The 27,984-nt window shown below is 46.6% G+C and overlaps 1 protein-coding gene across 2 annotated transcripts in view; it reads right to left on the bottom strand.

Annotated features, from left to right (window-relative positions):
* Nucleotides 1–26,649, bottom strand: part of STYK1 (STY kinase 1) — a 113,512-nt gene extending 86,863 nt beyond the window's left edge. Inside the window, exon 1 of one of the 2 annotated variants that reach the window (XM_085619955.1) lies at nt 25,674–26,649. The gene's annotated coding sequence lies outside the window, so the exon portion shown is untranslated. Of the gene's footprint in view, nt 1–9,317; nt 9,374–25,673 lie in introns of those variants that run through there. The other variant, XM_085619957.1, reaches the window with a different exon arrangement.
* Nucleotides 26,650–27,984: the final 1,335 nt, after the last annotated feature.

Here is a 27,984-nt window from a genome sequence, read left to right as displayed (position 1 = left end):
ATATACCATCCCGCTTGATGTCAGCAGCGAGCGTGAAACTTGCTTCAGTTTCAAATTGCACAGGCATATTCATCACACAAAACATTCTTATTTTAAGCTATGCGTGTACTATACTAAATATGGGTTTAGCCCTTTAGGCTGTTTTTTGCATCTGTTGAAAGGGACATGGAGGCACCGAGGGAGGGAGAACTGAGGGCTGCAGGGACAGCGAGACTATGCGACTTCAACACGACGACACAACTGTGTCAGAGAGCAAAGCAGGGAGGCACTGAGGAAACAGATCTGGACGGGTGGGGTGAGGGCAGAGAAACTGACGACAAAGGTCGCCAGACAGTGGGTGAAAGTATGGAGACCAGGCGGGCAACTAGAGCAAAATTTCGGGGGGGGGCTGAAAAAGATTTCGGGGGGGGGGCTGAAAAAGATTTCGGGGGGGGCTAAGTCTTCCAGCCATAGGCAGAGTGGGTGTAAGAAGGGGTGAACACACAACAAAAGCCTCATTAACGAGTAAATGGTCTTTTAAAGACCTGTTAAGTACTCGGGTGCGGCTGCAATCAGACGGACGCCAGCCCGCGAGGCTATCTCAGCCGGGCTGACGCACATGACGGGGGGGGGGGGGGGGCTGAAGCCCGGTGAGCCCAATGGGTGTTGCGCGCCTGATGGAGACATAGGATGGCGGGCCTTTCAGACGGCACAAGAAAGGATAAGAATAAGAGGGGCAAGTATCCGAATGGCCCTGTTCTAGATTCCTTTACCAAATATTGTACAGCAAATAGCTACGAATGTGACGGGTTTGTTAAAACTAGAAACACGGAGTACAGGAAACTGAAAGGCAGGCAGGGGGTGCCACCTTCAGCAGGTACAGTCCAGAAAGCAAATCATACCAAGGCAAGCATACTTTACAGGGTGGGGTATCCAGTGCCATGAGCTAATGGAAGACGTGAAACTGCAATACCCAGGCCAGAGGTGATGTTGGGTAGAAAGAAAGACAGCAATTGCAGAATCAAACACAAGCAGGCGATTTTGGTGGCAGGAAGGGGGGGAGGGTTAGACTCTGCAAATTACAAATGAAAGCACAGATACAAACAAGCATTTACAATGCAATGGTCTCGGCATTGTTAAAGTTAGAGCTATTGGCATTGCTCATGACATTATTTTTGTTTATGTTTTTGTGTTTAAAACCTTGCCTGGGATGATGTGTTATGGAGTGGAATTATGTGGAATGGTATTTTGTGTTGTGTAGTCGTATGGTGGAGTTTAACTACGTGGTGTGTTGTTGAATTTGATAGGATTATGTGTTATTCTGTGGCGTGGATTGGATGTATGTGGTGTGTTGTGTATGTGTTGTTGAGTTGAATTATGAGGTGTGTTGTCGAATTGTGTGGTGTAGAATGGTAGTGTGTGGAATGGAATGGTGTTGCGTGGAACTATGTGGCGCTGAATGAAATCATGCTGATAGGAGTTATGTGGCATGATGGCTCAGTTGGAAGGAATGCAAGAGAGAGGCGACAGAGAGAAGGAAAAGCTGGTAAGGATGAGAGTGCATAACATGGGAAAAAGACAGAATGAAGGGAAGAGAAGAAAAAGGAAGCAGGAAAAGTGGATAGAGCGGCAAGTGAGAGAAAGGCTAGAGGATGGAAGAGCGAGGAGTGCAGAAAAGGGAATGAAAGGAGGAAAAGGGACAGCAAGAGGAGTGCGAGAAAGGAGAAGGAAGAGAAAGAAAGGAGAAGAGTGGTAAGAGTAGAGGAGGAGGGAGGCAGACTCAGAACGGGGAGAGCTGAACCGGCTGCAGTCAGTGCAGTCGATGCTGGTCCGCACATGAGCCTCACTGAACTCTTGATGTAATCCCTACATGTTCATGTTAAGCTAGAGCTTTTGAACAGTGGTGTTCAATCCGGGGCTTTCAGTTTTTCTTCCACCGGGTGGTATGCACTTTCCGTGATAAAACAATGCTAGGAAAATTTTTGGTATAAGGGGCACGGTCATTTTTTGGAATGTTATAGCGTGCACAGATATGGAAATGGCACATGGTTGTGAATTGACGTATATAAACTCCTAGTGTCACAATATTGTGTTTGCTGAAGGTAATGCCCACACTAGTCTTTTCAGGCGTGTGCTGTACAAACCACACTATCACCGGCTTGTGAACGATCAGAAATCAAAGCTCAGTTTCCACTGTGCACAGCAGAGTCCAATAACACTGTGGTGCTTGCCATTTTAAACATGGCATGAGCAACAGAGGACGCAGGCAGCATGCAGACAATATTAAGGAAACTCGTCTTTCTCAATGAGGATTTCCCAAAAAACGATACTCAGCCTAAATGAACATCGAAATCAGCTAGCCGGAGTTTGCTTCAGTTGCGGAAAGGAGAGCGGCGCGGGCTGAAGCTCTGTAGCTGGCTGAGTGCAGACGAGAGGGCTGAGAGGTAGAGAGGTGATTTGAGAGAGAAGTGACGTAGATGGAGGAGATCTACAGATGAAATGTAAACATCACTGTGGTAGAATGATACGCACCAGGTAGAGAAGAAGTAGAACATAGGGAGGGTTAGAGAGGTAGAATTCAGAAACTTGAGGCACAAGAGCAGCCGGGTCTTCACGCCTTTTCCTTTTTAGTCAGTGTGCACAGCATCAGCAAAAAGTATTGGCAAAGCCAATAGCTCAACAAGGAAAGATGTACTAGATTTGCCAGTGCTTGTTTTCCAATTGTTCCTTTGCATTTTATACGTCTGTTGCACAAACGTGTAACTGAAATATCACAAAAAAATGTATTTAAAATGTTTTTGTACACTGCATAAACAGGCACTCGTGGAGAAAACTATTTTACAAATAAAAAGTCATACAAATGGAAATGTACATGAAAGCAAACGATGCTCTTTATTTAGAGAATTATGACGATTACTCCGTCAAGAACATGTCTACACACTCCTTCTGAATGAAAATAAAAAAAACACATGCTATGAAGCCATAAACGCACCGCTCTGCAACTAAAAGCACTATTAGGGGAATCACAGATAAGTAATATGCTAAAAATAGGAAATATCCTTCACCTAGGAAAGAACGTCCAAAAACCTCACAGCAAATCATGGGTACGGACCGTGTTTTGTTTACAAATATACAGAATTGCAATGTCACACTGTCAAAACAACCATGTTTTAGAAAAATTGAACAACAACAAAATACACAATGGTGATAATGAGTTTACCTGGCGTATTAACACACAGAGTGAAATTAATGTTCTCCCGTGCTTGTCGCGATGGGGGGTGGGCTTAAGAAAGATTCGAATAGTCGCAGCCCTGCCTTCCTAATTAAAGACATAAAATAATGGTCAAGAACGATCGCATTTACAATACTACAAGGGGAGCGGAAAGAGAATATGAAAGGCGCGCCAGCAACTGTCATTATAACAGAGCCACAGACCACAACATAGGAAGGAAAAACGCGCGCACTTCGTTCAACTGCGAATCCTGCGAGGAAAAGCCGCGTTAACTGCGCACCTCACTGATATATTATGCGGCGTTAGATCACAGCTCAGACCGCCCAACCTGAGCTATCGCGACACAGGCAAACTCAGTAGCAGAAGCACAAACCATGCGAGCCACTGCCCCAGACATGGTTTGTTTTTGATAAACAGTAGAAATGAAAATACATGCTGCAGTGCGAGGTGCTGAATGCGACGGGAAGGTGTGTGGAAATCAAGAAAGGAGTTCAGAATGCAAAATACAGCTCTAAACAGTGGAACAGCAGGAAAATATGGGCAAAAAGACTCATGAATTTCAGACATGGAAGAGCCAAGATCTGGCAAATAACGGGTAACTGCAAAATCCCCTTACCATGTATGCTCGTGAACAAACCGCTTTTATGAAATGTGCCTGTATGACGTTTCATAAAGCTGGGGTCTTAGAAGACCCAAAGGTTTCGCTCTGCAATGGTGTTGGGCAACTCCTAACGTTTGCGAGGGGCTTTCACAGACACAAAGCAGCGGAGTACAGGCAGCTCTCAGTGAAAGGCAGAAGAGGGTGTCATAGGGTAGCGGCACATAAGCACTAAGGTAAGTAGAAACGCTCTCAGCACTCTACGGGGGGGGGCAGACATTATGGCTCAGCAAATACTACGCATGAAATCCCTCTGTACCGTAAACTGGTGGGGCTCGATCGGCATTCGCAGCTCTGCACAGAAACAGATTGGTCCCACTCTGCACTGACTACTGGGCGCGCGTTGCAGCAGATGGGCGGGGCAGGGACGCTGCTCTCTCATCTTGCTTATGCCGGGTTATAAAAAAATAAATGCTCAAGTTGTGCACTGGGAGCAACAAGTTATCGGGCTGACTGTGAGTGCCGTAGTGGAGGTTTCACAGGCCTCCCTGCCCTCCACCGGCAGCTGCCGGGACAGCTTGTGCACTGTGAAAGATACGCACAACACGCCCATTCGTATACATGGACTTTATGCCTTACCTCCGCCATATTTGTCGTGCCGAGGGTCACATTGCGGGTCACCGGGAGAGGCTGGATGCACAGAAAACAGCACAACAGAAACAGCGTGAGTGACTGCGAAAGCGGGAACCAGGCCCGAGTTGTCTGTGTACCGTCGCAGCCAATGGGAAAGCCCCGGAGGTAGACTGGAACATCCTCACAGCCAATGGCAGCACGAGAGGAGACGCAACAAATTTAGCCAGAGCCAACGGCAGTGCCAAACAGGAGGTGAAAAACAGCTGGTCCAATAGAAGCAGGGATACAAATATTTCATAACCAATGGCAGAGCCGAAAAGAAACGAAAACAGAAGCAGAGAATTTGAATGGGACCATAATGAGCCACCATGACTAATATAAACCGAATTTCTAAAGTGATTTAATTTTACCTTCTACGGTACACGCATATTCCGCACGGTTATCTTGAGAGACCCAGTACAGATTACCAGAGCTATAAATGTCCCACTTTGCCTCACTAATCTACTTCTCCAACGGAAACTGCAACAAGTGACCATACAACTGACCTCACGCCGCACTTCACTGATGATGCCCGACAGGGTGGAAACGAGTCTTTCAAAGGGGAAGTAGGTAGGAGACACCACCGCCTTTCTCCGAGGCGAAGCAGAAATGCCTCGGAGAAATGCAGCGGCGGTTTCGGGGGCGTGTTTTTCTTTTCTCTCCTCTTGCCATTGGCTGGAGGAGAGAAAAACACGCCTAAAAAAGAGCGTGGCTAAAAAGTGGAAAGAAGAGCACGGAACACGCCCCCGAATCTGAAAAAGACGGAGCCTATTTGGAGGGACGGCTCCCTCCTCCAATGGCTGGCCTCCGTTTAGGAAGCCAGCCAATGGAGGAGAGGCAAAAAGAGAGGCGGGCTAAATAGCCACTCTAAGCATCATAAGATCTCCGGACTTCCGGTTCTGCCTTCGGCAGACCGGACGGTCCCTCGACCTAAAAAAAGGAGTCACGGTCCACTTTCACTTTCGTCCGTTGTTAAAGCTTTGTTGTCTTTATGGGGCCATGTGTTTGAAACACATGGCCCCATAAAGATAAGAAAGCTTTCAGGCGGGGGAGCGGACCCTTTGAAGTAGTATGATGCCGAGGCTGTGGCCAGTGGGCTGAAGCGCTTCCCCGAACGGATTGCATGGCGGCACGATGCACGTGAATGTGCGCGTGCTCGCCATGCAATCCACTTTTGGGAGCACTTCGAAATGCCCCTCTTACAAGAGTCTCGCATAGCTATTGCGTAAACGCAATAGCTAGGCGAGACCTAAAAAGGCTGCACACTCAAGTAGAAGCAGGCTGCACTTGTAAATACGATACGCCATACATATTTAATTCTGTGGATAGTATGTAGGCCAGGAGTAAATGTTCAAATGTAAATTATTTTTTGAAAAATGATCTTCAAACATTTAGATATAAATTCGGAATGCCTAATCATTTAGTGGTGTGATGAGATATACAATTGAGGTGTAATATTGTGATTGTATTAGGTAAATATGTAATTGTACATCAAAAACTCTTTAAAAAGCAACTGATACCACTGTGATTCTATTTGCACATATAACACTACGCCTCACCACAACACTACTCCACATGGCCTTTCGCTCAGTACAATGTTTACAACGTGGTCTCGCATTAAACTGAAATATCTTTGTAAAACAAGGAGCTCTACCCATAGAGATAAACTTGATTACCTTGCAGGAAAACCCGTCTGAGGTGCCGACTTTGATCAACAGATCCTCCATGCTGGCAGCTGGCACAAACTCCCCCTATTGGTAAACTTACCACCGAGAGCAGATGTCCTGAACTCTAGAACACATCCCCCTTCATATCCAGTCAATGGACGTCTGTTTGTAGTCTGGAAGCTCCTAAACTAAGCTCCTCACTGGGTTCCAGCCCCTCAGAGAGGTCCAACAGACTGTCTGACATCAAAGCAATACTGAGGTGTCCACCCAGTCCCACCAAACTATGAGGCAAGCACCACCATTCCATCTCCCCTGATCTACACAGATCCAACTTACTGCTGCATCTGTGTACAAGGAGCACATGTGAGTACCACTCAACAATCCAGTACACTCAACTTGACCCCTTCCCTAATTCTGTATTTTGGATGGCTGTTCGCCCACACAACTTCCCTACACTACCGCTGTATTACTTGCAAGCACTACAGAATGAACCTGTCCCTTGAGCAGAGCTTTGCACCAGCAAGACCATAGCTCAGTAGGAAATGGACACATATCTTCCACATCTTGTAGTGCGCCACACAAGTCCTTCAGGATAGCCAGACATCATTACCATTGTGAGACGTAGAACCAAAAGACACAGAAAGTGTTCACTGACTGGGAAATGCACGGGAGTCTACCTCTCAATCGTTATTGGAACTCATTTTTAAAATTTTGGCAGTAGCCAATCAGGGTACAGCCATGTGTGTGGGCTTTTCCCTAAGCTCAGTGCTATGATATTAGCTGGATTGGAGTTGGGTCCCTTGGTAAAATCATCTCTCAAAGCCTCGCAGTTGATAACTATTTCGCATGCCACATGCCTCAATGAGCCATAACTCTTACACAAGAAAACCTTCAAAATGAATAACACAATCAAAACTTGCTACTTATCGCAATTTCTGCCCACACCGCTTCTGAGCTCACTCTAGATGGCGGCTTTGCATGAGAAAAGTGGCGAATTTGGTGTGCAGTGGACAAAAGTAGTCTGAAATTATGAATTAAAAAAAAAAAAAAATCGAAAAATGTCATGCCTTGTAAGGCAAAGGTAAGAGTACCGGGAGCAGGCCAATGGCTCGTTATCATGCGAAGGTAGAGCGAAGCATTCCCAGTGGGATGGGAAGGGATGAAAACAGTACGAGAAAATCAGCAGAACACGTCAAGCCTGAGCAGTGCACCCAGACACCCACCTTGTACCCCCTTTATCCTACAAAGCACTCTGAGATGGCAGATAAGCCCTGCAGTGCAAAAGACTTAGTGCCTTGTTTGAAGGACAGGGTATTCAATCACAAACATGGTGGAATATCCAGTCTTTCAAACTTACACTTCCGCCACTGTATCAGAGTCAAGGGAACCACCACGTTTCTGCTGGAAGAGCTTTCATTGGCTCTGCCGACGGATACATTTAACTGAGTTGCAGATGGACATTGCCGCCTGCCCTACATTGAGCAGATGGCCACATGCATGGAGTAAACTGTTAGCATGTAAGGGGCATTTATTTTTTGTTTTTAAAAAACAGCTGTATGGGTGCACTGATCATGGTGCTGCAGAACAAATCTTCAGCACCTTCAGAGTAGTGGCCAAGGCGGTGCCCCTTCTGAACGCACAGGTAGGTTTCTGAAGGCACAGAGACCATCCTGGCAAAGAACCCTAAATTTGGGGGGCTAAAGTCCACTAGGACAGAGGAGTACTGCTCACTGCTACCCTGGCGGAAGGAACTACAGCCTGCCCATGTCTAAATAAGCCCTTACTTTATGTGTGTTTGTCACTGGCTCCCTATTCTGCACTATCTGCTTGCTATGTGAGTTTCTATTTTCTGTCAATAAATACATGCTATTCTTTTCCCTAGTCCTTCTCTATTTATATATGTATTCATTTTTATTTACATAGCACAAAACAAGGTGAGAGGCAACAGAGCCTTGTACAAAGAGCAGTAGACTGGCCAAGAAGAGTGGATGGAACAGGATAACGTACACAACTCTGGAAGGGTGGGGTGTGAGTTCTGGTGCTGGGTTACAGGCTTTTGTCTGCTCTATTGAAGAGCTCGTCTTTAATCGCTTTCTGAACTGCAGGACCGATGGTGTAAGGCTGGATTGAGGGGGTGTAGTTCTTGACCTCTGATATGTAGAGAGAGAAAGCTTGACTTCTGTTGTAAGGCTGTTTGCAACCTTTAGACTGTTTTTGTTGTGACTTCTTGTGCTCTATTGCCTCGCTGAAATGGAGAGTTCTCCAGCCAGATATGCTAAGGCAAAGACTGAAGCACTGTGTCACAGGCTCTCATGTAAGTTTCCAGAAAGGAAGGTGTGCAGTTTGGTAAAAGTGCAAGCTTCTTCACACATAGCCATGTCAGAGACTGAATGTTTGGACTCAGCACCTGAAGGGCAAGTGTGGGTTAAATAAAGTACATAGATAGAGCACAAGGTGTCAGCCTGGTATATTATCCCTCGCGAGTCCACAAACTCATCTGCAGAGTGCCTCAAAATTCATCACTCAGCTCCACCATCATCAACGTATATATGATCCCTCTGACCAATGACATCTGCTCACACGACATCAACATGCCCTCCCTCTCGGACAAGACCCCCAACAAAAGAAACATCTTTACAAACTGCATGACAGATGTCGCTAACTGGATGAAAGCCAACTGTCTCAAGCTCATTGACACAAGACAGAAGTAGTGATGATCGGCGAGAACACATCACCATGGGACTCCAACTAGTGGCCAGACGCACTTGGACCCACACCCACAAATCACGTCATGAACCTCAGAATAATCATCAACAGAAAACATGACTGTACAAGACAATGTCGTCAATGTAGCCTGCTTCCACACCCTGAAGATACTCCGGAAGATCTTCAAATGGCTCCCAAGCAACACTAGAGAAAATGTCACCCACACCCTTGTCAACAGCAAATTAGACCAAGGGAACACCCTCTACGCCAGGATCACCAAACAGTTCACTAGAAGCCTACAAACCATCCAGAACTCGGCAGCTCGACTCCTCCTCAAACTCCCACACAGAACTCACATCACACAACACCTCAGGGAACTTCACTTGCTCCCGATACACACATTTGCTCAATTCAAACTCCTCACACACACATTTAAGGTACTACACAACTCAGACCCATCTACCTGAACAGTTGCAACTCCTTCCACCAACCTCTGCACAGCAGGACTCCTACTCGCACACATTCCGCGCATACACAGAACCAGATCCGGAGGCGAGGAACGGCCTCCCACTCAACATCAGAGACTCCTCTCTTCTCATATCGGCATGCTCTAGAGATGCCAATTGTGCATACTCACTGCGTCTTTGTGCCCTGGTTTGTCAGTGGAACCAGGCCAAGAGCAAACACTGGGCTGCATGTACCAGGATGTGAACACCGTGTGACTTCTCTGCATTTGAAAAACACAGAATGAAAATATTTGCTCTGTACTGTGTTACAGCAGACACTCCCCAATCATAGGTTGTTGTCACGCTTCAAAGAAACCTTTTTCATCCCCATGTTAAGTAGTTTGGGTGTAGCAGGTCAGTTGAGCTAGTTACTTCATCCACGCCTCTCATAATTGATGCTGTACATGGTACATCTAAATTCAAATGATGGGACTCACACATCCCTCACTGCAGCCTTAAAATCCTTCTTCGAGCCTCACTCCCACACACTGGATTCGCAGGCACCGAGCCTCACACAGTGATGAATGCACGTTATCTGTGCCCTGCCTTTGACGTTTCTCCTTCTCCCCTCTCCTCTTACAATGCAGTCATTCCTTCCATTGGTAAATGACGCGCAGCTCCTCTGCAGGGCTTGGGTCACACACCTGCAGAAGGATAGAGTGTCACCCTCCTCCCACGGTGCACCAACCTCTGGCATCTGTCAAGTAGCAGGCAGAAACGTACAGCATGTACCCTCACTCTGTGTGTGCACAAACCACACCCACAAACACACACTCATAGATCTAACTTAACATCAGTAACAAGTGTGTAGTCCGCACACACCTCTAGAGAAGAATGTGTCACTCCTCACGCCGGGTGTGCATAAACATTTAGCACTCTCACAGTACCAGAGAGAAAGAATGCAGTGTATCCCCTCACTCTGTGTGCACACAGACACTCATGAAGAGGGAAAACCTATTGTCAGTAACAAGCACTTAGTCTGTACACTCCGCCAGAAAAGATGGCGTCACCCCTCATCGAGGGTGTGCACAAGCGGTAACAAACCTCCAGCCCACTCACAGTTCACAGCTTCAGAACCAGCACACACTTCAGAGAGCTTATAGGGTCACCCTTCAAAAGGGGTGAGTGTAAATCTCTCGCGCTGTCACACTCCTAGTACTAACTCGGTCTCATTGGCCAGCGCTCCGTGGACCCTACACACCTCCCTTCGTGTGCATACATCTCTCACACTCACAGTGCTGACTGAGCCTGTGACCGACTCTCATTCTATGCATGCCTGCAGTAAGTGTATAATGCTTTACTCCTACCCAAGGTGTGCACAAACTCCCACACACTTGTTTTACCAGCTGGGCCTTAGTGATATTCGCTCAGAGTGTGTACACGCCACAGGGGGCTCACCCCTCACCCAGTGCGTTCACAAACCTTTCACACACTCCCAGCACTAAATGGGTCTCCGAGACCAATGCTCCGTGGACTGCCAACACTTCCAGTGAGGATAGTGTCACGTCCACCCTTTGTGCACAAAACGCACATACAATACTGTTTCCCTTTCCACCATTCATTCCGTGCACACCTAAAGATGATACAGTGTCACCCATCACACAGCACGCACAAATCTCTCACACTACAACTGTCTCTCACTGACCCATGTTCAGTCCGGAACACACCTCGAGCCACGGCACAAGTCTTAGACAAAGAAGTGGGGCGAATAACCAAGTTAGGCAGTGTGCATGTGACATCACAGTGCATGACATCACAGAGTGTGACACTGCATGTGGTACCACAGGAAGTGACATCACTGGAAGTGACCTCACAAACGCTTACCTCACAGGAAGTGACATCACATGACGTAACATCAGATCTCAAGACCCCACACATATGTTTAGCAGGTCTACCATGAGTACATTTGATCACAGTACGAGAATTAACAAATGAAAGATGATGAGTATTTAAGCATGTGACTTTAGTTCCCAGCTCCAGGAATTAGCAGCCCAAATGGGGATGAATTTGGTGTCTGACCAGCTACAGTAGACAAACCACTAAGTAGTACAAGCTAGGCATACCGAACTTGACATCAATAACTAAGCATAATTTATGCACTGCATTAAAAATATGTGAAACTAATATAATAAAAAGTAAAAAAATAAAAAATGTGAAACTGCAATTGTGAATATCAAAACTACAACATATATTGACCTACCTAACATACCACCATTATATACACTGACAATTTCAGCCCACTTTAACTACTACAAAAAAAATGTAAGTTGCTCATTGCATTTGGTAGTCGAAGCATGTCAAACTAAACTCCCTACGAAAGATACAGTTATAACTGAATATTTTGCACGTCTATTAATTCAGGCCTTCTGGATCATGCTATATGATCACAGGCTGTTTACCCAAAAGAAACAAGTAATTAGTAAGACCTTTTACATCACTGATTCCCCAACATGTGGATAACAAAATGAAATTAAAAAATCCTGCACATCTGCTATCTTTTGGTGGTGATGGGCAGTAGGGTCTACATTCTGTGGTAAATTACTTGTAAGCTATTCTTCACTGTACTGCTCTGTTGGATTGTTGCATGACATCACGGAATGCCTGGGTGCCTCTCTAGGGGAGATTGTCAGTTGGTGTACTCAGGCTGAGCTGAAAGGAGCTTGCTCCTGGTGGGGCTATCTTTCTACTATCTAACTTCTTCTACCATCCTGATCTTCTGTACTGGAACCAAGCTATCATTAAAGAAGTAACCTACATGTACAGATGGACTCTGTATCTTCTTTACAACATTTTGGCGACGATCTGAAGGACTTACGCGTGTATTAAGGACGAAAGACAACTAAGGAACCAAGGAACCAAAAGACAAACATCTATGGACATTAAGGACTTTCAAAATGTCAATTGAAAGTCAGAGGTAACGCCCTGGCCAGCCCCACCAGTGTCCTGTACCATCTGGACAGCCTGCAGCCTGGGCGTTTGTATCCACATCACTGTGGAACCTGTTGTCACCTGTAAGAGTTGAGGAGTCTCTCTGGTAACAAGCCTACGGTGTCTCCTTGTTTATTTCAGCCCCAGCCTGCCTGCAAGTGTCGTGTCTTGTATTCGCCATCAAGGTCTCATGGTGAGAGCAGCGATGTATTTTAAAAAGGGAGTGAGACTTTTGGTGCCATTTTGAGCATCTTGCATTGAACAATCTTTATTTATCTCGTGAGGAAATCGGCTGTTACTCTGTTTGGCTGGTGTGACGGGGAGCTACGTGCAAGTACTCAAGTCATTGGATTTGTAACAAGACCTGCAGTGCCTCTGTGGAGAGATCAGCAAGCTGGGTGGAGCGTTTTGGTGTAACTGACATTCGTGGGGCTGCGTGTGTTCCCCAATTGGCTTTGCTGTAGTGGTGCCATTTCTGGGGTGAGTTCGTTGGGCGTTTAGTCGTTCGCCTTGCTGCGCAAAATTTTTGAATGTTTGTATACTCGCCGCGAGCACCAGCATGCGCGCACTTACCTCAGTCACAGACCCCTGGAGTTCTTCCGACATTCCCGCATCTCCTCACCTGCTCTTGGACGCTCTCCTGTGCATGCGTGCCGTGAGCCACCCGGCGCGGCGTCAAAATGCGTGCCGCCATTTTGGACTTGGGAACTCTTCCTCCGTGCTAATCTTTACTGCGGTCTGCGTTGTCAATAAAGTTCTGCGGACAACAAATTACCTGTTGCGCAGTTCTTTCTGGTGTTCATTAAGCGGCGCGGCAGGAAAAGGATGTTGCGGCATGGTAAGCGGAGGATGTGGCGGTTTTGCAACTTTTGGTCGTACGTTCAGGTACATTGGTGTGCAGGCGCAATTGTAATAACTTGAGCATTGAGAGCGCTAAGTACTCTGGGCATTCCCATTCAGTGAATGCTCACTGAAGAAGCTGCGGGACTTCTTTGATGGGGAATCTCGGGTGATAGACCGATCACCGGTGCCTAGCAATTTCTTCTTGCCTTCTCTCATATAGCACTGTTGGTATTGGCTTGTGAGAGGGGAACTCGATGTGTCATTTCATGTCTTAACACTCTGTTTTGAGTGGAGGTTTTAAAGTTTTTAGGCTGATGTATATCTTTTGCTGTATCCTGTCATGGGATGGTCTGTTGTTGTGTTTTTTAGTCTCATTTTATGTACCGTCTGCTGTACCCTTCTAAGGGGAAGTTGGGTGTTTTTTTACGTTGTCGTGTTTTACATGCAGTGTATCTGCCTAATGGGGAGGTTGTGGGGGTAGTCAATGCTTCCAATTTAGTTTCAGTTTTCCAGGGTTAGTACCCTGTGGTGTACCCTATGTAGGGGAGGTGGTACTTTTGTTGTGTTTTTGTTTCAGGGTTATTTCCCTGCATTGTACTCTATTTTTAGTGGAGGTTGTTTCCGGGGTACACTATGTTGGGGAGGTGGCGTTGTTTCTGGGTAGTCAATGCCTATGAGCTATTTTTCCAGGGTAAGTACCTTGTGTTGTACCCTTCTAGGTGTAAACTAGTTAGGGGACGTGGTTCACGTTGCGTTTGTAGGTAGTCTATGCCTCATGTTAGTTTCCAGGGTGATTACTCTGTGGTGTACTCTAGGGGAGGTGATGCTGTTTTCAAGATATCTACTCTGTCTAGTGGAGGTTTTTCTATTTTCAAGGGTTAGTACCCTGTATTTTTGGCGTGCTTGATTAATTTCCAGCACTATCAATGGGTCTTCTTTTCGAGTTGACACTGTGTTCCGGTCAAAGTCCGCCTCCATGGAACTCGTGGCCAAGGGTTTCATGTTTGGAGGACTTTGAATGTGCAGTTTTTGTGTTTAGATCTCTTTTGTTACTCCTAGTGGATCTTAAGTGTGAGAAGTTGGCCTGGTATATGATGTTCACTAGTTAAAGTGACCACCTTGTACCATGCCAAGCAACCCTTATGGTGTGGTTGTAAGTCAACCTTTTCGGACTAGCTGCCCTAGTGGTAGCGTAGGCTAAGCAGTCTTTGAGGCTAAACTCGTGATGCGTGTTAAGCCAGCTGTTTTACCAAGTGCAACCCCCTTTTATACCAATGAAAGGACACCACACAGATATATATTCAAAATATATATGTATTTATTTCTCAAAGTAACCCCTAGTCTCTTTATGAGCACAGGAGCACAAATCGTCAAACAAGATTATCACAAAATACACAGAAGATGCACTTTATATGGATAGGCCCTGGTGGCCACTCGAACCATATACTAAAATAGTGGTATAAGTACCACGAACAGAAAAGGGAAAAGGCCTAGGGCCTCTAGAATCGCTGGGCCTACAAGGAGCTAACGTCAGTTAGTGACCAGGAGGTCCACGGGTGGCGTGTGCAGAGCAAATAGTCACACGCGTGCTCCCATAGGTTTCAATGGGTGCGTAAAAAGTACAAAGTTACTGCAAAGGAGATCTTCCGGGTTGACTAGGAACTTAAGATTTGGAACACAGGCACTAGAGATGTATTACTACACATGGGCACCGGAGTACCAGCTTTACCTCACCCACAGGAAGCGGGTGCATAGGCCTCAAAGTGCGTCGGGTTTCTTCTATCTGTTCCGTTGAGCCTGGGACAAAGATGCTGCAGGCGGTCGGTCCGGGAGAGATGCGGTGGATCCAAGGGTGGATCGGAGTTGCAGAAGACCTGAAAGCAGAGGGGACAGTGTTCACAGTCACTAGCCAGTGACCGGCGTGGCACCAGGTAGGTACCAGGCGATGTCGGGTGCAAACAGGTGATGAGGGGTAGCTTGTCTCCGCAGCCACGTGGTCCCTGAAGGTCGACGACGTCCAGGAGTCGGCTCACGAGCTGTCCCACGCAGGCTCTCGCTGTCGGCGGTGTCGGCGACTTGGTCGAAGCAAACAAGCCTTGGCAAAAGCAATTGTAGGAGGATTCGGAAATCAGCTGTTGGTTCTGACCAGCAAGGTCAGAGGGATTGCTCCTTTGGAGAGGAGCAAGGGCCAGTCTGGAGCAACCAGACCAGCGGTGTTTTTTGTAGAGTTCGTCGCCAAGATGGCCACTAGCCAGCGGGCCAGCAACCGGTTAGGCGCGTCGAGTGGCAAAATGCAGAAGGGCCCCACGCAGATCGTGGAGATGCAGGAGGGCTCACCTTTGGTGCAAATGCTGCTCGAGAGTTGGGCTTCTCAGATCCCAAAGCACAACTTGGAGGGAGCCTCGGTTGTTGCACTTGTCAGCTTGTCGTAGTCGATCCAAGATGGCTGGCTCCACGTGTCTCGGTGCCTCCACGGGTCTCCTCTTTTCAGGGACTGTGGATCGGGCGGTGAGAAGTCTGGAGGTCCAGGTCTTGTCAGTCTCTGGGCTCGGGCTCCGGCGGGAGGCGGCGGCAAAGCAGACGTTGATTCGCTGGATGGTGCTTGCGTTAGCAAGGTGGTCACTCCCTGACCACAGGGGAGATTGGCTTCAGTCCTCTGTGCAGCAGAGCGTCGAAGTTCCCGTCTTCTTCTTAGTGTTAAGTTGATTTCAGGATGTCTGAAGTCTTAGGACACAGCTCCTACCTTTAAGCGGATTCTAGGGGCCGGACTACCTGCTAGGTCCCTCCCTAAGGGTGGGACCAGGAAGGGGGGTGGTTACACCCCCAATCCTTTGTCCAGCTCGCCCCAGGCCCGGGACTGGTGTGCCCCAGGACCGGTTTGAACTGGCATATGCACCGAGGCTCCTTGTGAGCCACAGGCATGTCTGGTTTCTTTCAAGCCCTACCTGACCAATACACAAAATCCTGTCTGGGGTGGTGCACGCACCTCCCCTGGCAGGAAACCCTTTGTCCACACCTCCCAAGCTGGAAGGACTCCCAGCAGCAGGAGGGCAGACTTGTGTCTGTGGTGGCAGCATCCATTTTGTGGAGCTGAGGCTATGTCTGATTTTACCCGGGTTTCAGGTACTGTACATGTCGTGTCCCTCTAGAAGGGTGGAATGCTAACCCCGTCGCCAGAATTGGCGAGGGGTTAGTATTCCAATTCGTATGACACCTTACTCGACATGTTTTGATAAAGCCAAACCAAAGATAGCATTTAACCGCGAGGTTCATAATGCACTTAAGAGTATATGGTATGACGATATCTGGAAACAGTAGAAGGAAGTTGTTCCGACCACTGCAGACAGGCTCAGCTCATGCCAGAGCACCATCTCACATGGAACCAAGCACTCTGCCTTCAGGATTGTTAAGGCCTGCCATAGGAGTGACTTGTAGGTTACCAGGTGTCCCATTTAAGGTTAGGTATAGGCATACTACACCTAAGTAAGAGGTGATTACACCAACTTACCCCAGCTGAGTGATCAGCCAGTTGTGTCAAATTGTTAGGCCAAGCCTGGGGTGGCATAATGCATGCTTCAGCCCCTGGCAGGCCTTGGGTACACCAATGCCCTGGGTACCTAGTGTACACTGGTACAGGGGCTGACAGGGTGATCCAACCAATTGGGTATGTACCTAGGGTACATGGAGTCCATTTTAAAGAGAGAACAGCCAGGCTGAGATCCTGAATAGCAGGATCTCAGGCCAACTAAGTCGAAAAACCAGCTAGACACTAGGCAAAAATTTGGGGGTAACCATAGTCAGATATCCACCTTCCTACATTAAGCGTCAGCATGCCTTCTAGCCTAATCAGGGGAATTTTTGTGTCTTTCCAACATGTTTTCTCTCTAGTGTCTTTCCGGTTGTGGTTGCTCTCTTTGGGCTAACTAGAGTGATTCTAATCCTTGTTGTATCTTTTATTGGGGATGTTGTTTTCTCCCAAGGGTCTGTATTTACATCCACCTGGTTAACAGGGTTTTTACCCTGGGTGTACCCGCTTTTGGGGAGGTTGGGTGGGTGTCCGCCCTTCTTGTTGCATTGTGTTTTTCATCTGTGCCATGCATTGTTTTCCCTAAGGGAGGGGGATGGGGCATGTAGTAGTGTTGTTTGTGATCTATAACACATTTCTGTTCATGCCAGTCATATTTGTGATACCTCATGCATTACACCTGAGGATAGGTGCACCTCATTGCTGCACCTTCTTGCCAAAGGTTTATTGGGGTATCTTACTTTTACTTCTTTTGTTCCCTAAGGAAAGAGGATGTGTGGTAAATTACTTGTAAGCTATTCTTCACTGTACTGCTCTGTTGGATTGTTGCATGACATCATGGAATGCCTGGGTGCCTCTCTAGGGGAGATTGTCAGTTGGTGTACTCAGGCTGAGCTGAAAGGAGCTTGCTCCTGGTGGGGCTATCTTTCTACTATCTAACTTCTACCATCCTGATCTTCTGTACTGGAACCAAGCTATCATTAAAGAAGTAACCTACATGTACAGATGGACTCTGTATCTTCTTTACAACACATTCCTAGACTGAATATCATCCACGAGGAGCAGTCCGCCCTCTGTTAACATATGGCAATGGATTCCAGAGAGGCAGAGGAGGACCAGACGGTAAGGGTGATCTAGTTCATGGTGCTGAAACCTCCTTCATAGGCACTTGTAATGTGTTTATTGCCTTCAAAACAGGTTGCAGTTGTTCAGTAATCTCATTCCCATCATTGTCAATATAGCCTTTGAAACCTTCTGATATAATTAAGAGAGAATCTCCTGCATAGGTCTATACACTAACACAAACTACACATACTCAAAGCTACTCTCCTGTGCATTCCATTGAGGGACCTGCTATGAGGGTGTTTCTGCAGCCATTAGTGTAGCCGGGGACCTTACGGACATGGACAGACAGCACTTGTCAAGCATACACAAGTTGCTCGTACATTCTCTGTGGGTACGACTCTTCAGTTTTAAGCCCACACCTTAAAATGTCCTAAGAAAAAGTAGTAAAAGAGTACTGAAAAACATTTCTGCGTCCAAGAATCAAGTGGTCGACATCAGTAAAAAAAATAGATTTTAAAACATTGGGGGATTTTTAAATCTCTAAAAGGCTTAAAGTGATTAACTGATCGTTCAACTGTTTGAGTTAAAAGTCTACTACTGCAGAGACCTATGCGCAGCATTCAGGTTTTTTTTAATCATAACCATATCACTTCAAACTTTCACCATTGATGTAATGAGAAACAAAGAGTTGAATTAGGAACATCTACATTTATGAGATAGGTACATTGAGTGGAGCGAGACCCTAGTAACTGTAGAAAACATTGCCGAAACTTGTCAGACCGACCAGTGGACAATGCATGGGACACGAAGTGGGCTCCATCATTGCCATGTTTCGAAAACATATCTCACACCTGCAGAGATTGTGAAGTGGATTAAAAAGCCAAGGAACAAGAAGCATATACGCAAACACTTATGTGTGTCCTTTTGCAAGTTACACATGTCACAATGTTGCCTTTTGGCAGTGTAAACATTTCTTTACCGAATTATTGTACTAACTAACTCCACCGTCAGCCTACTCCAATAGGCATAATATTTCATATGCAGTACATTTCCATGTGGATGTGATTGCTTTGGCTGCCTGTGCCCTTCAGAGGTGCGGCCGCTCTCCTATGGTAGCATGCTTACTCATCCTATCCACCATTTACTATGCCTGTGGTGGGCACCTGCACTCATTTTAGGAGATTGGGGCTCATTTTTCACCAGCAGACCACGGGCCAAGGCAAGAGGGAAAGGCGGATAGGGAAGAAAGGAGGAAGAGAGATAGGAAAACAACAATGAAGGCAGAAAAGGGAGTGAGAAAAGAACCTGTAAGACTGAGCAAATGTAGGGTAGAGAAAGAAAAATGCTATGGCAACCCTGGTATTTGAGTGATTGGACCCTAAGAAAATGTTCAGGGCTTTGCGTTTGTTTTTTACAAATTACACGCTGCCCCTCAAAATGTTACCTCCACATTTAGCAACAGACATCTTGAAAGTTTTTATTGTTGGAATAAGTATATCTAAACCACCCTTGCATTCACCAGCCCAACATGACAACTTATACTGATATCAATACAACCAGAAGACCCACACAAAGAATGGATCATACATTTTACAGTAAGAGGCATCAGATCTACATCAAAATAGGTGCAAGTCACCCAGTATCCCAGGATGAGAATGAAATGATGATAAAGTTCACTCACCAGAAAAAAAACACATGCAATTCCAGTCCCAACTAGCACTTTCAATAAAAAAAGTGGCCTTCACAACAAAAAAGAGTAGCTTGTATAGTAAAGCTACTATGGGGGGAGATGTAGGAACAGCGAGAGCCACCACAATCTATGGCCAGTAATCAGAATCCACACTAGACTACGCTCGCTTACGAGAACTTTGCACATCCTAGACTTGTTGCACTGTCAACATGGAGCACTAGAGAAGGCCTACTTGACCTACTTTTTTGCAACAACACTGGCCTGTGTGCTGTTCTGTTATGTTATGTTCTGTTATATTCATTTCTATAGCGCACGACTCACCCGGGGGTATCTCGCCGCTCGCCTAGAAATTTGACCTGAAACGGGAAATCGGGAACACAGTTAAAATAAGAATGCTTTTAGTTGTTTTCTAAAGGTGCTATATAGAGAGATTTTACGTAGGGGAACTGGTAGCTTTATCCAGTATCTTGGAGCCAAATACGAGAATGCTTTTCCTCCGGTACGACTCAAACATATACATGGGACTCGTAGAAGGCCAAGTGCACCAGATCTGAAGTTCTGTTAGGTATATGTTTAATAAGTCTCTTTTGAAGATAATGGGGGCCTCTGCCATTAAGCGCATTGTAGGTGAGACAGCAGATCTTAAAAAATGATCTCTTTCTCACTGAAAGCCAATGAAGCTCTCTCAGCAGGGGAGCCGAGAGAGAGCCTGCTGGGAGGTTCAGTACCATTCTGGCCGCCATGTTCTGAATCACTTGCAGTTTGCTTAGCAGGGTCTCCTCCACTTCTGCCAAGAAAGTATTACTGTAGTCCAAGCGGCTGATGACCATGGCTTGGACCAGGGTTCTGCGATGATTCGTGTGCATGCAAGGAAGGATTTTGCAAAGCAGACACAAACTATAGTAGCAGGAGCTGATAGTGGCAACAATATGGTCTTTCATGGTTAGTAACTGATCTAATTTTAGGCCTAGATTTTTAACACACTGCTTCGGAACAGGAGCTGCTCCCAGTTGTGAGGGCCACTATTCATCCGACCAGCTGGCTGTTGCTTTTCCCATTAGCATTACCTCGGTTTTCCCGGGATTCAACTGGAGACAATTCTGCGTCATCCAGCTAGAGATTACAAGCATTCCTCTGGAAAACCGTACTTTCTCTGCTTCTATATCAGGGCCAATAGTGAACATAAGCTGAGTATCATCAGCATACGAGATGATCTCAAAGCCTAGCTGTTCTACTATTTTTACCAACGGAGCCATATAAATGTTAAATAAAGTCGGGCTTAGGCAGGAGCCCTGGGGTACACCTCTGTCTAAGCTGATTGTTTCTGATAAATAAGGCCCTAACATGATAGTTTGCGTTCTGCCTGACATAAAGTTCTGCAGGCATTTCAAGGCAGTCCCTTGAATGCCACATGAAGCTAGTCTCTCCGCGAGCACCGCATGTGAGATGTATCAAATGCCGCGGAGAGATCTAGTAGGATCAGTATAACTGATCCACCTTTGTCTATTTCCTGTCTAAGCAAGTCCGTTACTGCTGAAATAGCAGTCTCGGTATTGAAACCAGGCCGAAAACCGGATTGTGATGGATCAAGAATTTCATTTGACTCCAGGTATCGCCTAGTCACTGTAACCTCATCCCGAAGGAGCGAGTCCTAGGTAAGCACACATGATCTTTCATCTTCTACATACCATAACTCTGAATTACATCAGTCTACATCAGACCTAAGAGCATCATAACAATAAAGCTGCCCTGTGTTATTGTGTTATAATACAGAAACTTGGGAATTTTTTCAGCACTGCTGCAGTAGGTAACTGTGTGAGAAGGGCAAAGAACAACACCAGTCATACCCCAGCAGGGTAACAACTTGGCAAACTTTAACACAGCCATGTCAAGCTCTCTAAAATTCTAGAGCTACATAAAAGCAACTTGCATTCTACCAAGAAAAACAGCTCTTTAGCATTTAGTGATTGGAACTAATAAATAAAGCACATAATTTTAAATGTTGGTGAAAAAAATGTTGCTGCGCTATAATGGGTGTAGATACTTCTGCACAAAACTGATATATTTGGGTCACAGAGGAGCAAGCAGGGTTACACGAGATAGTCCTTATTTCAAGTGACAAATGCACAGTCGCAGCATAAATGAGAGATGAAGCAAACAGGTGATTTATTAAAGTTGGCAAAGAAGTGTGCATCAGTCTGTGGTAAAATGTAAATGTGCTAGTACTTGTATAGCGCACAGCTACCCCGGACCGACCAAACATGAAATGATACGCTCAAGCTGACAAGCGTAACATACATACATCGGTCTATGCACTTTCACAAACATACAGCAATAAGTGGAAGCTGAACTGGGGCTCAGCTATGAGTGGCAGGCATATAACTCTTTTGTGCGATTTAATGAACTATAATGTTGTTCTGTGGGTAATAGGAATCTGGACTAGACAATTGACTTGCATGTGTCTTTTGCCTGCAACCCACGCTACAACATCAAGAGCAAGAATTAAACACAAAGCATTGATCTGTGATAAAGAGAGATCCATCCAATGGCTGAAATGAACAATGTGAAAGCAGAAAACCTGCGACCAGTCCTGGCTTTGCAGCTTGATCAAATTCAGTGAACCTAGGCAAATCTCTCTCTTGAATTGGATTTAAAAGAATGTGATGGTGCACCATGTAGATTACAAACCTAGGCTACATAAAAAAAGCACCAAGAGTTAAAACATTAACTTTCGATGTGAAATAGGAAAAATAAAGAGATGTCCTTCTAGTGGGTGAATTGCAAATATTTAAAGCAGAAAACCTTTTTGTTGCCTGCGACCACGATATGCCAGACGTAGATTGAGGGCTGTGATCCTGGTGCACTGCCAGTGTCAGACTGGCCTACAGGGCAATCAGGCAGTATCATGCTTGCAAAGCAGGTCACGTAACATGCAGAGGGCAGATTTTTGTAGATAGGTAAGTGTGTGGCTGCTGTTAACGCAGAGATCATGTTGTTGCTCGCAGTTCATAAATTGTAATGTAATCCTTCTAATGTAGCACAGTGAGCTATGAGGGATGACATGTGACTCCTACATCTTGGAACCATCGCTGTCTTATGTAACACATCCTGTACATTGATTTACATACTTGTATGATTTATTGTGAATGTACAATGTGCAATGTGTATGAGTGGTGTAAGGCGCTCTGATACCCTGCACGGGGATGAGCAGCGCTATGACAGAAATAGAACAAAATAGGGGTATTTAAATTATTATTTGTGTGAATACTGGGACAGACCAGTACATCTGACATGTGTACAGTGCATGCATATCTCTTACATACAGGAACTGGACAACGTCAAAAGCCTTCCTCTCTTAGCTACCCGTAAAGGGATAACATGCTGTGCGCATTTGTCTCCCCTCCATTGCGCTGGCATCTAGGATCGAGGCTCCAGATAGCTCCCAGCCAGGATACAGAAACAAAAGGAGGCTTGATGAATTGATGATCTGTTGATCTTATGATATTTGTTGTTCATGGTATTGGGCATTTCTTTTGACACCTGAAAACTTTGGAAGGTGTTACATTGGCCTGTGTTTTGTTTGTGTTTTTGCAGCCTTGAGAAAGTCGCGGGACGATTTCCCTCTATAAGCGACGAAACACGTGTTGGCTGTCTGAAGCAAGACCAAAAGAATAAAGAAGGAAAAAACTCATGTATAATTTGTGCTTACATCGTGCACTTAGCAAATTGTTGATACACCTATGACGTGTGCTGAGGATTTCTTTATATATTTTGGGGAGGTTGGTGGTTCTCCTCACTTTACAGCACCGTCTTCCAAATAAGTGGTTTTATGTACAAATACATGTGTTATTCTCCTGAGCGGCGCCAATATACCCAAGCATTACACCACTGGTCATTAGCAGTTGCAAAGCTTCATTTTTAGATGCAACTGAAGACATTTGCCCTGAGTTTGACTGCTTTTCAGATCTCATTTTGAAACCTGCCCTGTAGAGTCTCAGCATGTCATCACGTGACACTGTTCCAGAGCTTCCAGCATCTGTTATAAATGTCTGCCATGCCTTGTTTAGGGGGTTCAGCTCCTTGGTGGCTGCTGGCGAGAGTCTTGCCCCATGTTTCTGTGATCGCAGCTTGTTATTCCCTACATTTTGCAAATGTAACCCAAATGCAGTGCATAGAACTATTTTTCACAGCGACTCTTTATTCATTCATTCAGTAAGACATGGGGATCCTGGCTGTAACCGTGAACTGTGAATTCTCTGCACAATTTAATAACGTATTTATCATATTTAAGAATATTTGGGAGAAAAACAACACGTTGACCTTTTCAATATACAAACAAGATTCACCAGAACTGGAAGCGCCTTCCCCTCCATTTTCAGATGAAGCCAGGACGTTAAAATGACTATTTATCTGACTTCAGCGGCTCCATTTAAAAACAGTCAAGCTAAACCTGGTCACATCTTTTTTTATTTTTTTATTTCTTTATTGGTTTTTTTTTACAAAAAACAATAACGAGCATAAATGGCCAAACCTGGTCACAACTTTGGTCTATGTTTGTCAGGACTTTTCAAAATTTCTGGAAGATCCTAGTAACACAGTCCACTCCCCGCTGTGGCACAACTTCTGGCTTCCCCTGGCCTTTTATGGCCCTGTTGCTGGAATATGGGAATGTAATTTGTTGGGACCGAACACAAAGGAAGAAAGTAAGTTTCAAATAATTACTTACTTTTCATCACTGTTAGTGACATCTGATCACCTGAGTCCGCTGTCCAGTTTAAGCTTGAAACTTTATGCTCAAAGTTTCTCGTACTGGTTAATGCTGTATTTTTGGTCTTATCTTTGATCGCATGTTTATGCTGCTAATCACTTTAGACTGTGGTTTATCTACATATTTTATGGATTTTATGTATTATTATTTTTTTACAAGCTCTCTACCAGTCTCCTTAATAAAAAATATTTAAAAATTCAGTAAATTGTCTGCTCTGTCTTACGTCTGTTTTGCTACAAGACCATACCATAGCATTCTATATAAATGTTAAATCCAATGTTTAGTAGAATTATTAAAAATTGTATTCCCTGAATATGGGGGAGAGGCACTATCAAGGAATAAAAGTATTAACATTCATTGGGCAGGTTGTAAGTTGTGACTTCCTTTGATTGGTTACCTCCAAATTGATGGTGGCCAAAAAGGGACAGCAGACCACCATCCCTGTGAAAGTTTTTCAAAATAGATTTTGTTTTAAACAACCAGATTTTTTTAAAGGAAACGGGCGGCTTTAAAAAAAAACGTTTTTTAAATGTGAAAAACTTAAGCCAGAGCATGCAGTGGCTCGTGGGACCACTGCCTACTACCCTGGGCTGGTATTTCAAAACGACCAATTTAAATTGCAAATCAATAATAATTTCTAAGCCTATTCATCGATTTAGAAAAAGTTTTCTGATCCGCTAAATTGGTTCAGTGCATTAAAAGGGGCTTTTGTATATTCACAACCCGCCTGGTTAATTGAATGGAAGGGATTGGAACCGGTAAAAACCTTTGTAGGTCCGACTGACGGACTGGAAAGGAAAACTGTGTGCGATTTTACCAGTTACTGAAACTCAACCCACGAGTCTTTGGTGTTTATGACCGGGGAACTCGGTATTGGGGGGTAAAACCGCCCGGGGCATTACTGGTCTTTGGTGTATTTTTGGCGCTGGGTATTTCCGGTCTCCTTGGAATGAGGGCCCGGGGAACGTGAAGATGGCTGCCTGCTCATACGAAAGCAATCTTTGTAACAATGTCATGATTGGACTTTTGTTGGAAAGGGTCAGTGTGAGGGCGTGGTTAGCCTACGCCCAGGAGTGGTCAGCACCAAGGCGCCTACCGTGGGGGGGGGTCATAGAAGAGGCCAAAGTGGGACTTGTAAAAGGGAGGAGGTCTTGAAGTTCAAACGAGTTCCGTGGGCCGGGGGAGAGGTGGGAGGTGGCAAATGCCCGTAGATGTTAATTCCAGTTTCTGCAGGGGCCATTTGAGAACTCCGACAGGGTCTAAACTTTTTTCCTGTGGCTGATGAGGGCCAAGCTGGGGTACTTCAAAGTGCTCCTCTACGGACTGTGGTAAGATTATAACAGGGCATCTAATAACAGCAAATCATAGTAAGACTTTTTAAATTCAAAGTTGTGTATCCATTAAATGAGAGATCGCTCTGTTGCAGGAGGTGATGTGGCACAGAATGACAGCTCCCACCCTCCCCGGCCCACCCCTGGGGCCCACTCACTCACCTCGCGCAGTCGTGCTGCCTCTGTCCTCCTCTGGTGAACTCTGCTGCTCCCGCGTCTCTTTCACAAGCCTTTACGCGAAGTGTGAACTCCGCGTCACCACCATGGGTGGCCTCGCTCAAAGTGGGGCGTTCTCCGGCTGCCCCCTCCTGCGCTGCAGACCGCCTCTCCGAGGGCTCCACACCCCTCTCCCACCACGGGGCAGGCTGCCCACCTCACCCGCGGGTGGGTCCTACAGCCCCCTCTTCCTTAGGCTGCCCGCCTCACCTGCGGGTGTAGTCTGAACAGCGGGTCAGGCTGCCCACCTCGTGGGAGGGTGTCTCCTTCAGAGCGCCTCCTCCAAAGCCGCCCAGTCTGCGCTCCTCGTGTGAGGGCATCTTCACCACTCCTCTGGGCTGCCCTCCACGCCTGCAGGTGTCTTCCCCGCGCTCCTCTCCCACGGGGCGGTAGGGTACGCTGTCCCCCTCACCTGGGGATGTCTGATACACGTCCCTCTCTCCCACGGGTTGTAAGGTACGCTGTCCACGTCACCTGTGGATGTCTGTCCCACGTCGCTTCCCCACAGGGCGGTAGGGTACGCTGCCCTCTCCCCTGTGGATGTCTCCCCACACTCCTCTGTCCTAAGGATTGTAGTGTACGCTGTCCCCCTCACCTGTGAATGTCTCCCACACGCCCCTCTCCAACGGGGCGGTAGGGTACGCTGCTCACCTCCCCTGGGGATGTCTCCCCCCCCAGGCTGCCCCTCACCCGCGGCTTCCTTGCTCACGCTCTTTCCTGACCCTCTCTTGAGATCTGCGCCGTGTGGCCGGAACTTTCCGACCGATCATATTTCGGAGTCTTGGCAGGTGTGTCTGTGGTGTTCACACCTGTTAAACTGGTCTGCCTGGGTTGAGCTTGGACACCCCCACCGGCCTGACACACAATAGCAGCCCAACCTCTCTCTATGTGCCTGGGTGCACCGACATTATTGTCATAGCTCAGGCATGGCTGAGAGACGGGCGGGGCAAGATCACGGAGGAACTCAAAACCCCACCCACTCTGCCCCTCATTGCTTCCAGTTACATTCCTGACCAAGAGGTGACACCTGTGGGCTCAGCGGGATGGCTTCCGGTGACAGAGAAGTGACACTTGTGAATTCAGTGGAATGGCTCCCGGTTACAGAGATGTGACACCTGTGGGCTCAGCGGAATGGCTTCCGGTGCCAGAGAAGTGACACTTGTGAACTTAGTGGAATGGCTCCCGGTTACAGAGATGTGACATCTGTGGGCTGAGTGGAATGGCTCCCGGTTACAGAGATGTGACACCTGTGGGCTCAGCGGAATGGCTTCCGGTGACAGAGAAGTGACCCTTGTGAACTCAGTGGAATGGCTCCCGGTTACAGAGATGTGACATCTGTGGGCTGAGTGGAATGGCTCCCGGTTACAGAGATGTCACACCTGTGGGCTGAGTGGAATGGCTCCCGGTTACAGAGATGTCACACCTGTGGGCTGAGTGGAATGGCTTCCGGTTACAGAGACCAGAGATGTCACACCTGTGGGCTCTGTGGAATCGCTCCCGGTTACAGAGACTAGAGATGTCACACCTGTGGGCTCTGTGGAATGGCTCCCGGTTACAGAGACTAGAGATGTCAAACCTGTGGGCTCAGTGGAATGGCTCCCGGTTACAGAGACCAGAGATGTCACACCTGTGGGCTCTGTGGAATGGCTCCCGGTTACAGAGACCAGAGATATCACACCTGTGGGCTCAGTGGAATTGCTCCCGGTTACAGAGACCAGAGATGTCACACCTGTGGGCTCTGTGGAATGGCTCCGGTTACAGAGATGTCACACCTGTGGGCTCAGTGGAATGGCTCCCGGTTACAGAGATGTCACACCTGTGGGCTCTGTGGAATGGCTCCGGTTACAGAGATGTCACACCTGTGGGCTCAGTGGAATGGCTCCCGGTTACAGAGACCAGAGATGTCACACCTGTGGGCTCTGTGGAATGGCTCCCGGTTACAGAGACTAGAGATGTCACACCTGTGGGCTCAGTGGAATGGCTCCCGGTTACAGAGACCAGAGATGTCACACCTGTGGGCTCAGTGGAATGGCTCCCGGTTACAGAGACCAGAGATGTCACACCTGTGAGCTCAGTGGAATGGCTCCCAGTTACAGAGACCAGAGATGTCACACCTGTGGGCTCTGTGGAATGGCTCACGGTTACAGAGATGTGAAATCTGTGGGCTGAGTGGAATGGCTCCCGGTTACAGAGATGTCACACATGTGGGCTCAGTGGAATTGCTCCCGGTTACAGAGATGTCACACCTGTGGGCTCT

Source organism: Triturus cristatus, chromosome 7 (genome assembly GCF_964204655.1).
Source record: "Triturus cristatus chromosome 7, aTriCri1.1, whole genome shotgun sequence".
In the NCBI taxonomy this organism is placed as follows: domain Eukaryota; kingdom Metazoa; phylum Chordata; class Amphibia; order Caudata; family Salamandridae; genus Triturus; species Triturus cristatus.
The sequence above is the reverse complement of the archived record's forward strand: the minus strand, read 5'-3'. Positions and strand labels throughout refer to the sequence as shown.